The 11571-nt window shown below is 44.3% G+C and overlaps 1 long non-coding RNA gene across 2 annotated transcripts; it reads left to right on the top strand.

Moving 5' to 3' along the window:
• The first annotated feature begins 168 nt into the window (after positions 1-168).
• Positions 169-9219, top strand: LOC141416911 (uncharacterized). Of its 2 annotated transcripts, none has more exons than XR_012441533.1 (4): positions 169-1003; positions 1394-1505; positions 7210-7320; positions 8299-9219. It is a non-coding gene; the product is annotated as an uncharacterized lncRNA (long non-coding RNA). The 2 variants fall into 2 exon arrangements; XR_012441534.1 differs by having other exon boundaries at positions 7210-7330.
• The last annotated feature ends 2352 nt before the right edge of the window (positions 9220-11571 follow it).

Here is an 11571-nt window from a genome sequence, read left to right as displayed (position 1 = left end):
CCGGCACCGTGCGCCCCTGGCCGCCGCCGCCGCCGCTGCTGCGGGTTCCCGCCTGGCTCTACAGCCCGCGCACCGGCTCCTGCTTTTCGGGTTGCTGCGAAGAGGCAGAATCCTCTGGTGCTCATGCAAAAGTGCCTGGGCTCCCGCGAGGCTGCTTCGCGGAGTCGTGGGACTCCACGCTCGGGCCGCGCTTCTGGCACCGAAGCTAACCTGGAATCCCGGGGCGAGTCCGAGCCGCGGCTGGAGGAGCCGGCCCGGCTCTGCGGGGAGGCGGCGGGGTCGACTGCTCACTCACTGCAAAGCTACCTCCATGCGACCCTCCCCTTCCTGCCCCTTCCCCTCCCCCCACCAGTTCGATCTGGGTTCTTGGGCGCTTATTGTTTTAATGAAATTTTTGGTTGTTGTGTTGGTCCTTGAATGTGATTTTTAGCTGCGAGTAACTTGTTCTCGCTTCTCTCAGGCTTTCTCGAAGGATTCTCAGAGAGGTCTCAGTGCATCCATGTTCTCAGAGCCTCTGCTTTCGGGGCAAGGATCTGGGGCCTTGCAGGCGCCCTGGAGCTCGAAGGCGGCGACTTGGGTTCTCGAGGGGTCTGTGCAGTGGCCGAGGGAACTCCCGGGTGGCGGCGGCGGTTCTCCTGGGTTGGACGCTGGGAGGGGAGCAAGCGGATTTCCCCAGCAAGATCTCCATGTACAGCAACATCTTTAGGGCCGCTCGGGTTAATATATGTCGTCAGAGGCTCCTCACGCCAATCCCGGGGCGGCGTGGGCGGTGCCTCGCTCTCTCCGCAATAAAACTTTTTGATGTTCACGTTGCTAATTGCCGAGGTCCTCTTCTAGGATTGGCTGTCCCCTCCTAACCATAAGATAATTAGAACAAGGGGGGGGGACAGGGTTAAAAAAAAAACTTTTTTATCAGCCAGAGGTTAATGCAAGTGTTTAACAGATGCTTCACTATTAAAATATTTTTAACCCAAGTCTCAAATATTGAAGAATCTCAAATCAGGTATAGTATCACTCCACTTTCTTTTTTGGTTGGAAAAAAAAAAAAAGCCAGGGAACGCAGATACAGCTTTTTGAAGTGTTTTGTAGTTAACCGAGGCAGGAAAATGAGCGGGCAGCCTCGAGCAGTTTTGTGCTGGGGACCAAGAGGCGAGCGGTGGGCGCAGAGGGGCGGCCGGGAGCCCGTGGGGTCTGGGGTGTAGTGCGCCTTTGACCTGGCACGGGCTGGAAACGCCCGCCTCGGTAGCCCTTTGCTTACCCATCAACTTACCTTGGTCAAAGCTGTTTGGGTGACTTGGGCTATTGTGACAATTTGCCGAGTTGAGAGCTGGTTTGAGACCCTCTGAGCAAAGGTCCAACCGATTGTAAATGCTCTCGTTTCCACCTTCTTCAGGAACCCCAGGCCCAACGGAGACTTTGGACGATTTCAAAGTGCGGGCACCTCGATTCCCCGAATCCGTGGTGCGACGGGTATCGGTGTTCCCCTGGTTTAACTAGCCTGTATGGTAAGTAACTGAATATTTTTTACAGCGTGTTCAGAGCTTATTTTCCAGTTTTTATGAACAAACATATAAATATATCTCTGCATTCCTGCCTCCCCCATAAAAGCGGGCATCTGTGGAAAGCAGGTTTAGTTATCGAAGGGGAACCATTAAACGCCAGTTTAAGAGGCAGGCCGGGAGGACGGCTCGTGTATGTTTAGACTGCTGGCCTTAGTGATCTTGAACGCATTATAACGGAAAATGGATCTCCATTTGTAAGTCACCGGGCCGTAGGGCACCAGGGCCGCCGCGCCCTCGCGGCGTGAGCGTCCTGAAAATACTGCTGCAGCGAGGGTGGGGATGGTCAGTGACAGGAGTTGAAACCATCCTGGAATCTTAGTCCAGCCGGATGGACTGATGTGTATATTAGGATTGCGTCCGCCCGGTGGAGTTCGGTGTGGAAAAGGGTGTCAACAGGAGCCCAAGGGCTGTAAATTAGATGGAGTCCGGGGCAGAGTGTGCAGAAGCCGGTGCGGGCTGGGGAGGCCTTGGACCTGGCCAGGGTAGCGCAAGGGAGACCAATGACTCCAACTTGGGCAGCCCTCTTTGGAGGAAGTCAAAGCCTGGCTCCAGGCCGTAAAGGGAGCCCTACTCGAAGGGTTCCTTCCCTTTCTTTGCCCACCAGTTGCTCACTGACTGTGTGGTTTTGGGCTTGACTCTCTGCCCAGGCCTTGCCCACCACTATCTCTGGAGCCTGGACGGCAATACAAAGAAAAAAAATTTTTTTGAGGCTTTCTAAGGCAGGGCGGGAGGAGAAAGGAGGAAACTGAGGAATGTAAAAATCTGACTGGGAGTCCATTCGGGGGTCTATTCTTTCTCTCTTTTAGGGGGTCAGTTTTCCTGGATACCCCCAGCACAGCGTCTTAAGGCAGAGAACCCAGGATGGGAAGTAGCTGAAACCAAGCTGGCGAGTATGCGCCAGGGGCTTGCATTTGTTATCAGAACAAAAAGGGTTCTACAGCTCTATGCTTTCAGCTTGGGTGGGTCTGCAGTTTGGGGCACAAAGAGAGTTTTTTTTTTTTCTTTTAAAGAACTTCTTTAAGGAAAGAATACAGGTAGTGTGGTCGGATTCTGTTTACATTTTCACCAGGAGGCATACCCCGAATGTGTAAATACTGGTAGGTCAATCCTCTGACATTTGATACATTTAAAAAAGTCTGTTTATAAAAACACATTTAGGCCTTGGGCGCAGGTAGATTAAGTAAGATGGTTGCACCGGGGCTGGGAACATAAAAATTTAGAAAAAGTAGTTGTTTGGCAGTCTTCAGAAATAGAATATTAGGATTTAGAAGGAGAAAAAAGAATGCAGGGCTGGATTGGGGACAGAGAAACTGTGTATAGAGGCGAGTGGTCTTGTGAAGGGTTAGAACTTGCCACTTTCAGCCTTTCTTGTGCTTTTAAAATTGAAACTAAAATGGGTGAATCAAATCATGACCCCAGATAGCATCCTCACCAGTGATAAAAGAAATGTACAACATAGGACAGAAGAGGCTTATAAATGATGCTAATCTGCACATCAGTCCTCCCAGATAGCATCATCAGTCAATTACTGTGCTGCAGGGGTGTAAAGCTTTGGGTACTTCAGAAACCCAAACCCAGAGAAAGGTGTTATCTACGTGGCTTGGAGAGAAGGGACAAGTTGAGTGAGCTCTAATAGTGCCCCCAACTGTAGTAACTGAGGGAGACACCAGTCTGGTCTCAACGAACTGAGCTTTACCCTGTATGCACAACAACGGAAAATGGTCACTTTTGCCTTTTCTTGTCTGGGGCCCATTTTGCTCCAGGAATCCCCAGATGCTGGGTTAAGTTACTGCTTTGGAAAACTGTGAGATTAAGATATTGTACTAAATTTGCCTGAAGTTTAGGTAGCCTGGGATGATAATGATGGAGTTGATATTAGTGGTGGTTATAGAGGAGAAGTTGAGGCTTGCAATGAAAGGAAAGGTGGGGGAAGCAGGGGTGTAATTTCCAGCTTAGATGTCAGCAGGGGATCCCATTCCTGGGATATAGTAGTGGGGCCTCTGGTGTGCTGCTCCCCAAAGGATGCATGTTCAGAGTTCTCAAAGGGCTCAGGGAACTGTGACATGCCAGCTGGGGGCCATCCTGGGAGGAATCCTGGAATGGGTGTGTGACACATCCTCTGCCCCTCCTGATGATGAAGGCTGAACCTTCTTGGGTCTGGAGACAAGAGTCACAGGGAGGCAGCCCAGGTTAAAGGGAGTGTTTGTGATTTTGTGTCCAGTCTTCTTTTAATTGATGATGTACCCCCAGTGCTGTAAGTTACATCTGAGCTGCTGGGTTTTGTGCCCATGTCCCTTGTCTCCTTCCTTTTAATTCCACCGCTTTCCCTGGAAAAGATTCAAAGAGCAGGAGAAAGACTGAGCAGTCCCTTGCAAACGTTTTAGTCTTGAGAGATACTGCTTTTAAAATCAATCTGGCTTAAGCTAAATATTTTTTTTGAACTTCAGTGTGTTTTTAGGGAAAATACAGATCTTTTTGAGGTATTCATTATTTCAAAGGCAAGGACAATTTTGCATCTCGTGTTTTGCCCATGAGAACTCAAAATAAACTGGACTTGAAAAGAACCAGGCCAGACGGCCATAAACACACATTTTATATTTACAGGAATTATGGCCTAATTCCCTTCATTATCTTTTAAATCTCTTTTTACCTTGTTTTCCCAACCAAAGTAGTAGAAATGATTTTGAGTATTCCTCTAAATATCTACAATAAAGTGAACTCCACATCATGCTAAGAACCCCAGGAAGAATGTAAAAACTGGAAGGTGATGGAAAAGCTAGATGTAATCTTGGCCACACTGTCCAAAGACCCTGCCTCTTGTGACACTCTATGTGGGTCTATGTTCCTTTTCTTTACTAGGATGGGATTGGGTCACTTTACATGTTAGCCACTTAGCTCACAATGTTTAAGACATCCAGAACACAGCATAGTGTCTGGGTGGCAGCAAAAGACTCCTTCTAGCTAGAAGAATTTTTTGTTTTTTTCTTGGGACATAGTTGTCTACAGACATGGCAAATGACAATGGCACAAAGTACACATCCACAAAATAGAGAATCAAGTCCAGTTGGACTTCGTAAAATGTACACTTCAAAAATAAAGGGCATGAAAAGCTGCCCTTGACAACACGTGTGTGTGTGTGTGTGTGTATGTGTGTGTGTGTGTGTGTGTGTGTGTGTGTGTGGTGTGTTCCCTTCAGAGCAAATTTCTTCTTGGATTTTTGGGGAGGGCAGAATATTGGGAGAGTGGGCCTTCTTCCCTTCTGTTCCCCATCCAGAGTAGATCTGTGGAGATGAAGGGGGAGGGGCTGGTCCAGCTGGAATGAAGACCATGGAGGGGCCAATTGCTCATGAACCCTTCAGTCCTGTTCTGATTAGTTACGTTCTGAGTCAGTTAAGAAAATCAGGACTTGCTAAGAGCCCATACATTTCCTTCCTCTCTCCGTTTCTTGCCTCTCTTTTTCCTCCCTCCTTTCTCCCTTTTCTCCTTCTTTTCCTTATAGTTTATCCTCCAGCAGTGTTTGCATTTACAAGTTTTTTCTTTCTTGTCACTGAACCTGAGACTGATGTGGAAGAATGAGATCTTGGTTCATGCTTAAGTCCTTTAAGGAAAATTTTACTATCCAGTATTACAAGAAATAGCAATTCCATTTTCTCCATACAATTCATGACTAGCTCCCCATATTAATGGAAGATGTGTTGCTGCTCTAGAGAGTTTTCAATGATAAAGAAGAACTAAATACTTTGACAGGTATCCAAGTCTGTCTGTAAAGCAAAAACACTTATTCAGGCCCAGGGCAACATGACACACCATAAAAGACTCACGCAGAGGTAGATATGTATGGGAGGTGTTATTAATGTTATACTAGTCCTAAGAAGTATGGGAAATCAGATCTTTGCTAACTACTTTGTAGTAAAATATAGAGATCAGAGAAAAACTGGCATAAGAAAATACATCACACAGGATTTACATGAAATATTTACCCACATTATTGTTTTAAATAAATTAAATACACATAGAAATATTTTCAGGGTTGGAGGTATAATTCAGAAGTAGAACACATGCCTAGCAAGGCTCTGGGTTGCATCCCCGTATGGCAAAAAAATCAATCAATAAATAAAAATAAGATGAAAAATTAAAGTAGAAATCTTTTCTTCCAAATGAGGAGGAAATCATCCAGAATTCAGTTGAGGAAATAAATGTGATTTTACATACACACTCTATGGAAATAGTAATGGACTTAAACTAGCATGCAATGTAGTCTGGGGTTCAGAATAAAATATGAGTGAAAATGGCAACTTGGAACATGGAGCTCTGGAGAAACCACTTATGTGGCTGAAAGATGTGCTTGTGCCTCTAGGCCTGGTTCTAACTTCTGTGTTCCCCACATTCCTGGGAAGTCCTATTCTGTAGCTCCCTTTGCAGATCTATATAGATGGATTTTGTTTTTTTTCAGCTCTGAAAGTTCCTTCCAGACCTTTTCTCCATTCTTCTAGGGTTTTTGCTTATAGACAAGAGACTTGAGCTAGGATGGTTAGGTTTCAGGTTAACAAAAAGAAACACTTTTATTGTCAATATTAATGGCAAACCTCGATTTTTACAAGGCTTGGGTTTAGCAGCGTGAACAGATCAAAAGCAGCTTGGCTTGATTTCTCAATACTCTCTGGAGCTTAGACAATTAACTGCAATTTTGTCCCTAATGATACAATACAAAAAAGTTAGTCACAGACACGTTAAACTTAGTCTTTCAGCGGAGATTTTTTTTAACCTATGCAAAACATCTCACATTCTAATAAATTTATCCATTCAACTTGAGTTTTGAAGGAAAATTCCTTAAGAAAATGTGTGTGAACAGAGTGTCCTCATTTGCAAAGCCATGAGCCTGTTGCAGTGTGTGCATTCCAGTCTTGCCTTTCTGGCCGGGTAGGGATCCGGCAGACTGAGGTTTCCCTGGTAATTTGGGTACGCCGAGTCTCCAGTTAATGATAGATAATCAGCCTTTAGGTCATTTGGTCATTCTCTTATTACAAACCCCTCCTGCTCGCTCTGATCTCCTTTCAAACTAAATTTCACACAAACAAATAAAGCAAGACAGGGACAAGCTCTTAAAAAGAGGGAGAAATATTAGAAACTTCTGATACAGAACTCTAAACAAGGCAAGGCAAGCTAAAAGAGGATAGGAAAGAACATCTTATCAAAACGAACATGTTGTGTACAAAACATTAAAAGAAAAGGCTCTGGTTTCTGTTAAAGTGACAGAAAATTAAAATAAAAATAATTGCAGGCAGAAAAGTTTTAATATAAACAGAGAAGGCAGGATGCTTGCTGGAAATGCGCAGCATTAGGAGACTAATTTGTTGTTACAGATTATGTAGCTGCACTGTGATTGGAGAAGCACTACTTTGTTCCATTGTCCCAGAAGAGAATGGTTTTTCTTTCTAATGCTTATGTGAGTGGCCCATTTAAGTTAACTCAGGCCAAAACCTCGAGGAAAAAAAAAAAAAAAAAAAAAGGAATTGCATTCTGCTTGCAAAGCATCTAACTTCAAACGAAGAAATTGGTTTCGTACGAAAAAGTAGACTTTCATTCAGAATACATTTGGAGACTTCACTAAATGGGTGTGACCGATGCTTTTTTGTTTTGCTGACAGAAGGAGCAGTTCATTCTAAGGGAAGAACAACCGAAACCAGTTCTCTCCACCCTCCTGGGGGTCTTTCTTTTCCAGTCTACATCTGCCTGTGACTTCGGAAAGAAACTTCAGGTTGGTCAAGGTACATCTCAGATCAGAGCCCCCTGGGAAAAGCATGGGAATGTGTGGCTCTCTTAGTTTGGTTCTCCGGTAAGAGCGCCCCTAGCGTCACTTTCCTGTCACTGCCCTTTACAGTTCCCTTTGATAAAAGTTCAGGGCTCCAGAAGGTCAAAGACTGCCTACTAGTATTGCTCCAAGACTTAATTTTCAATTCAAAGAAGGATAGGAATGTTGGTTCAGGGCTTGATCAACCAGCAGTTCTTCAAGTTGGAGGAGCCGCGCAAGATGGATGCAGGTGGTGAAAGTGTGATTCTCACATTGTCCTAACTGTGGATCTGGCACCCCTGGACTTGCCAGCATCTCTGGCAAACAGCTCATCTCTCTCTCATGTTGGAGAATTCACACTTCTTTGTTGCTTCTAGGACCAACCTAAATGGCATCTCCTCTGGAAAGCCTTCCTAAAGATACTGCTTCCCCCGGCCCCTCCCCTGCCCAAATCATGTTTTCTATTCTCCTTTCTGGTGATCTCACTCATATTCTCTTTGGTAGTTCTCTGGACACACGTGTATCACCTATGATCTGTGGGTTCCTTGACAGCCCAATTAATGCATTACACCAAAAAGATGCTTAAACAGCCTGTGGAAAAGAGATTTAGAAAAATCTGGTGTTCCAATTGCAATTGGATTGTGATTTCCTTTATTTTGAGAAGATTAGAACTGGTAGAGGAATTGGAAGTGGTTTATTAGGGAACAGACCATCATCCGTAAGCCTTTAGGAGGACTGGAGAAAGCCAGGCCCAGTCTTGGGCCTCTCTGGTACAGACTCCCTACTCCCAGCATTAGGTCCAGAGGTGGGCAGGGCCGCCTCTCTGAAATCTATGACTGGATGTGTGATCTTGTTTAGTGTCTCTAAGCCTTGGTTTCCCCATTCAATAATTATTCATGTATTTTCTCTTCCTGCTCCTTTGGTTTTCCCTCCTCACTCTTCCAGCTGCCTGAAGACACCGCCTGACAGTGATGGGTGCCAGCCCGGCCAGGTGTCCCTTTCCCGTGAGGCCCACTCGGGGCATCTCTCACTGACTCACACCATCCAGCCTCTGTGCCCTGGAGCAGCAGCACGACACCGCAGCTCAGAGGGGATCGCCCGGACCCCAACCGTCTCGGGACCATGGGCGTCCGGGAATGTTGGGGCGCAGGAGTGGTGGCCGGAGCTGTCGTCCCGATATAGACCTGGAGCTCTCCAGTCACTGTTGGGACGCTCCTTTCATCCTGGTTAAATTCTCGTTTTGGCCCCCGAAGCCGAGGACCCTGAAGCGCGCAGACCAAGGGAGGTCACCGCTACGGGAGGGGCGGGTCCTCAACTTCCCCGCGCGCATCTCCCGGGACTTTTCGCTCCAGGCGGGCAGGAAGGGGTTAACCGCACCTCTCTCTCACCCTCACCTCAGAGCCCCTGCTGCTGGGCGAAGGCCACCGCTTCCCTCTTGAGGTCTCATTAGGGAAACCCTCACCGCTATTTTCAACATTTCCTCAATCAAGTGCCTTTAAATAGAGCTGCACAAACAAATTGGCGGCAAAAGCGTAGATCTTGTCACGATTGAGACCAATCCAATATTTCAGCCTTGTTTGCTTTGCAATTACGGGTTGGCTTGTGGCTGCGGTGCCACCGGGGCAAATCTGCAGCCGTCCGCTTTCTCCTCTACACCCTGGGCGGGTAGAGGAAGCGACCCGCGAAGCCACTGCTGGGGAGGAGGGGGTGGCGCGGGGAGAGGTGACTGCACAGTGATGGGGGTCTTTGCTAGACCCCGGTGCAAAGGACGAAGAGCGGTGTCACAGGAGACAGACTTCCCAGGCTCCTACTGAATCACTAAGTTACATGCAACAATAATAAAAGTGTACAGTTCGCATATGGAAATCAGTGTTGTGTCCAGTTTCCTTCTGCACAGCCCTCTGCCCCCCACCTTTCCCCTCTCTTCTATCCTCGACACATTTTTCTTCAGTATATGTTACCGGTTACTGGATTTCCCCTTCTCCTCGCTGTTAAACTGCTAGCATGATTTGTTATATTTTCCATAGCTGCTTATTCTTGTTTGACTTTTTGCACAAAGTCACTTTAAATCTGCAGCAGGCATCACGCGCCAAGCCTTTGGATGGGCTTCTGCAGGCTTGAGGTTGCCTCCAGCCCGCTTTTAATTCTTTTGGGGGGTTGCTCTTCTGGGTACCTCAGCCTCTGGGTCCCTGCCTCACCGCGCAGGGAGCTTAGCTTGTATCGGTAGCACAGTAGTTAAATCAGTTCCTAAGCCTTGTATTTCACAGACAATTAAATCTTGGCTGCTGTTTAACAAAATTGTAATATTTACTCTGCTCCATACTGAGGAGTACTTTTAGAGTAAAAAAAAATACATTTCAAAAAGAAAATATGATAATAAATCTCTTTTTATGGATTCTCTCTGAGTAAGTGGAAATAACAAGATTTAAGTCTCTGACAACATCACCCCCCTTTTCCAGGATACACAGTTGAAGTTGTAAGGTACTGTCTTTTAACACACATTCTTCATCTCTGGAGCGGGGAGAGGGGGGGAGACCCTTGCCTTTGTTACATTCGATTGAGTTCCAAGGTTCCATACCACACCTGGACCCCTATAATATATAACAAGGATTATTGAATAATAAGGTCTTGGATGTAAACTCCACTTTTCACATGGATTCAAGAAAAGTGAATGTGACTGGGTAATAATTCTATGATTTCATGTTATCTTGTAAACTTATACCTATTTTCTTTTCATGTAGACTTCTGAAGGAGGTGGGAAGTTGAGGTAAAGAATGTTTTTATGAGACTGGAGTGCATGTTAAAATGTACTTTATTTAAGAATGTGTCACATATAGACCTACATTTGTTTGTCAGTGGTTATAAACTGAATTCATAGTCATTGTGACCAATAAGCAATCTCTCTCAAGATTAACAAAATTTTTGGTTTATAATCCCACCTGGAATGTGCCTTCACTATTCTGCATCATCCTTTTATTGTACTATTTTGGTTCTCACTCTTATTTAAAACAAATCTCAGGGATGATGTTTCCATAAAACTGTGAAGTGACAAAGCCACAGAATAATATTTGAAGTTCATGCATCCGCTTATATAGTTCATATAATTTTCTACCCAAGGGATTTCTTAATATTTCAAGAAATAGAAAGCAGTAGCTCAGAAAGAAATCATAAGATTTCTTTTCTCACCAAAAGAATTGGTCTGGCATATTATTCAATGAACAAATTATACTATTACTTTCATGTGTGTTAATCTGGTACTAAAACTGTGAGAGTCTCTTAACCATTAACATGTTTTACCACACTTTCAAATGGGTGATCTTAGATAATTATGAAGATGTTGATGTTAATCCCATGTTAAGAGAACAACTATGAAAATAACCTTAAGGCACTATTATTCTCATATAAATGCCAACAAACAAAATTGTACAGGGAACATGATTACTTTTTATCTGACATTATCCTATAAAGATATGGCTACATTCATTTCTTTTAAAATCAGAGCAGTTTTCAATTACTCTTTAACAGAACTTTTTTTTTCAACAAGGCATTTTTGCAATGCCCCTAAACCACAGCAACTTGATACTGACAGATATGCATTCTCTACATTATTATTCATTAGCTTCTTTGCAAAGTCACTAAAATAGAATAATATTCAAAATATAAACATATAAGGAACAATTATTAGGTTCTACATATTTATTTAGGTAAGCCAATGTTATTAAAATTAAAAACATGTGCCTGGCACATAAATACTTCTTTAGGAATTCTTTTTTGGATGCACAGTTATTATTTTTTAAACAGACTCAGATTTCCAAATACTGAGTTTTCACTCTGAACAGGCATTGCATTGTTTTAAACAGTAGCTCCTGGAACAATATCGTCCTTAGTATTTTAGACTTTCAAACAATTGGAATTGGGTAAACGCTTTCAGCTGGGAGCACTTTCCTAATACCTTTGTAGGTAATAGAATTCTCTATTTATGCTGGGTGACAAACAGACAGTGCCCTGGACAGACTGCCTACCCTTTGCAGAGTCTACCAGAACATGGAATTTTTCTAAGAGATTGCTTGTGATCTGTCTAAAAATTTTGTTATAAAATGTGCAATCAGAGAAAATGAGCAAGTGTACTTCTAAGTATAGTTATGAAATGATGGCTTCAAGAGGTACATAAATAGTGAGACAGGAAGAATGCAGAAACACAAAATCTGAAAAAGAAAG

The sequence above is a fragment of the Castor canadensis genome, chromosome 14 (assembly GCF_047511655.1).
Source record: "Castor canadensis chromosome 14, mCasCan1.hap1v2, whole genome shotgun sequence".
Taxonomy (NCBI): domain Eukaryota; kingdom Metazoa; phylum Chordata; class Mammalia; order Rodentia; family Castoridae; genus Castor; species Castor canadensis.
This window is presented reverse-complemented; position numbering and strand designations above follow the sequence as displayed.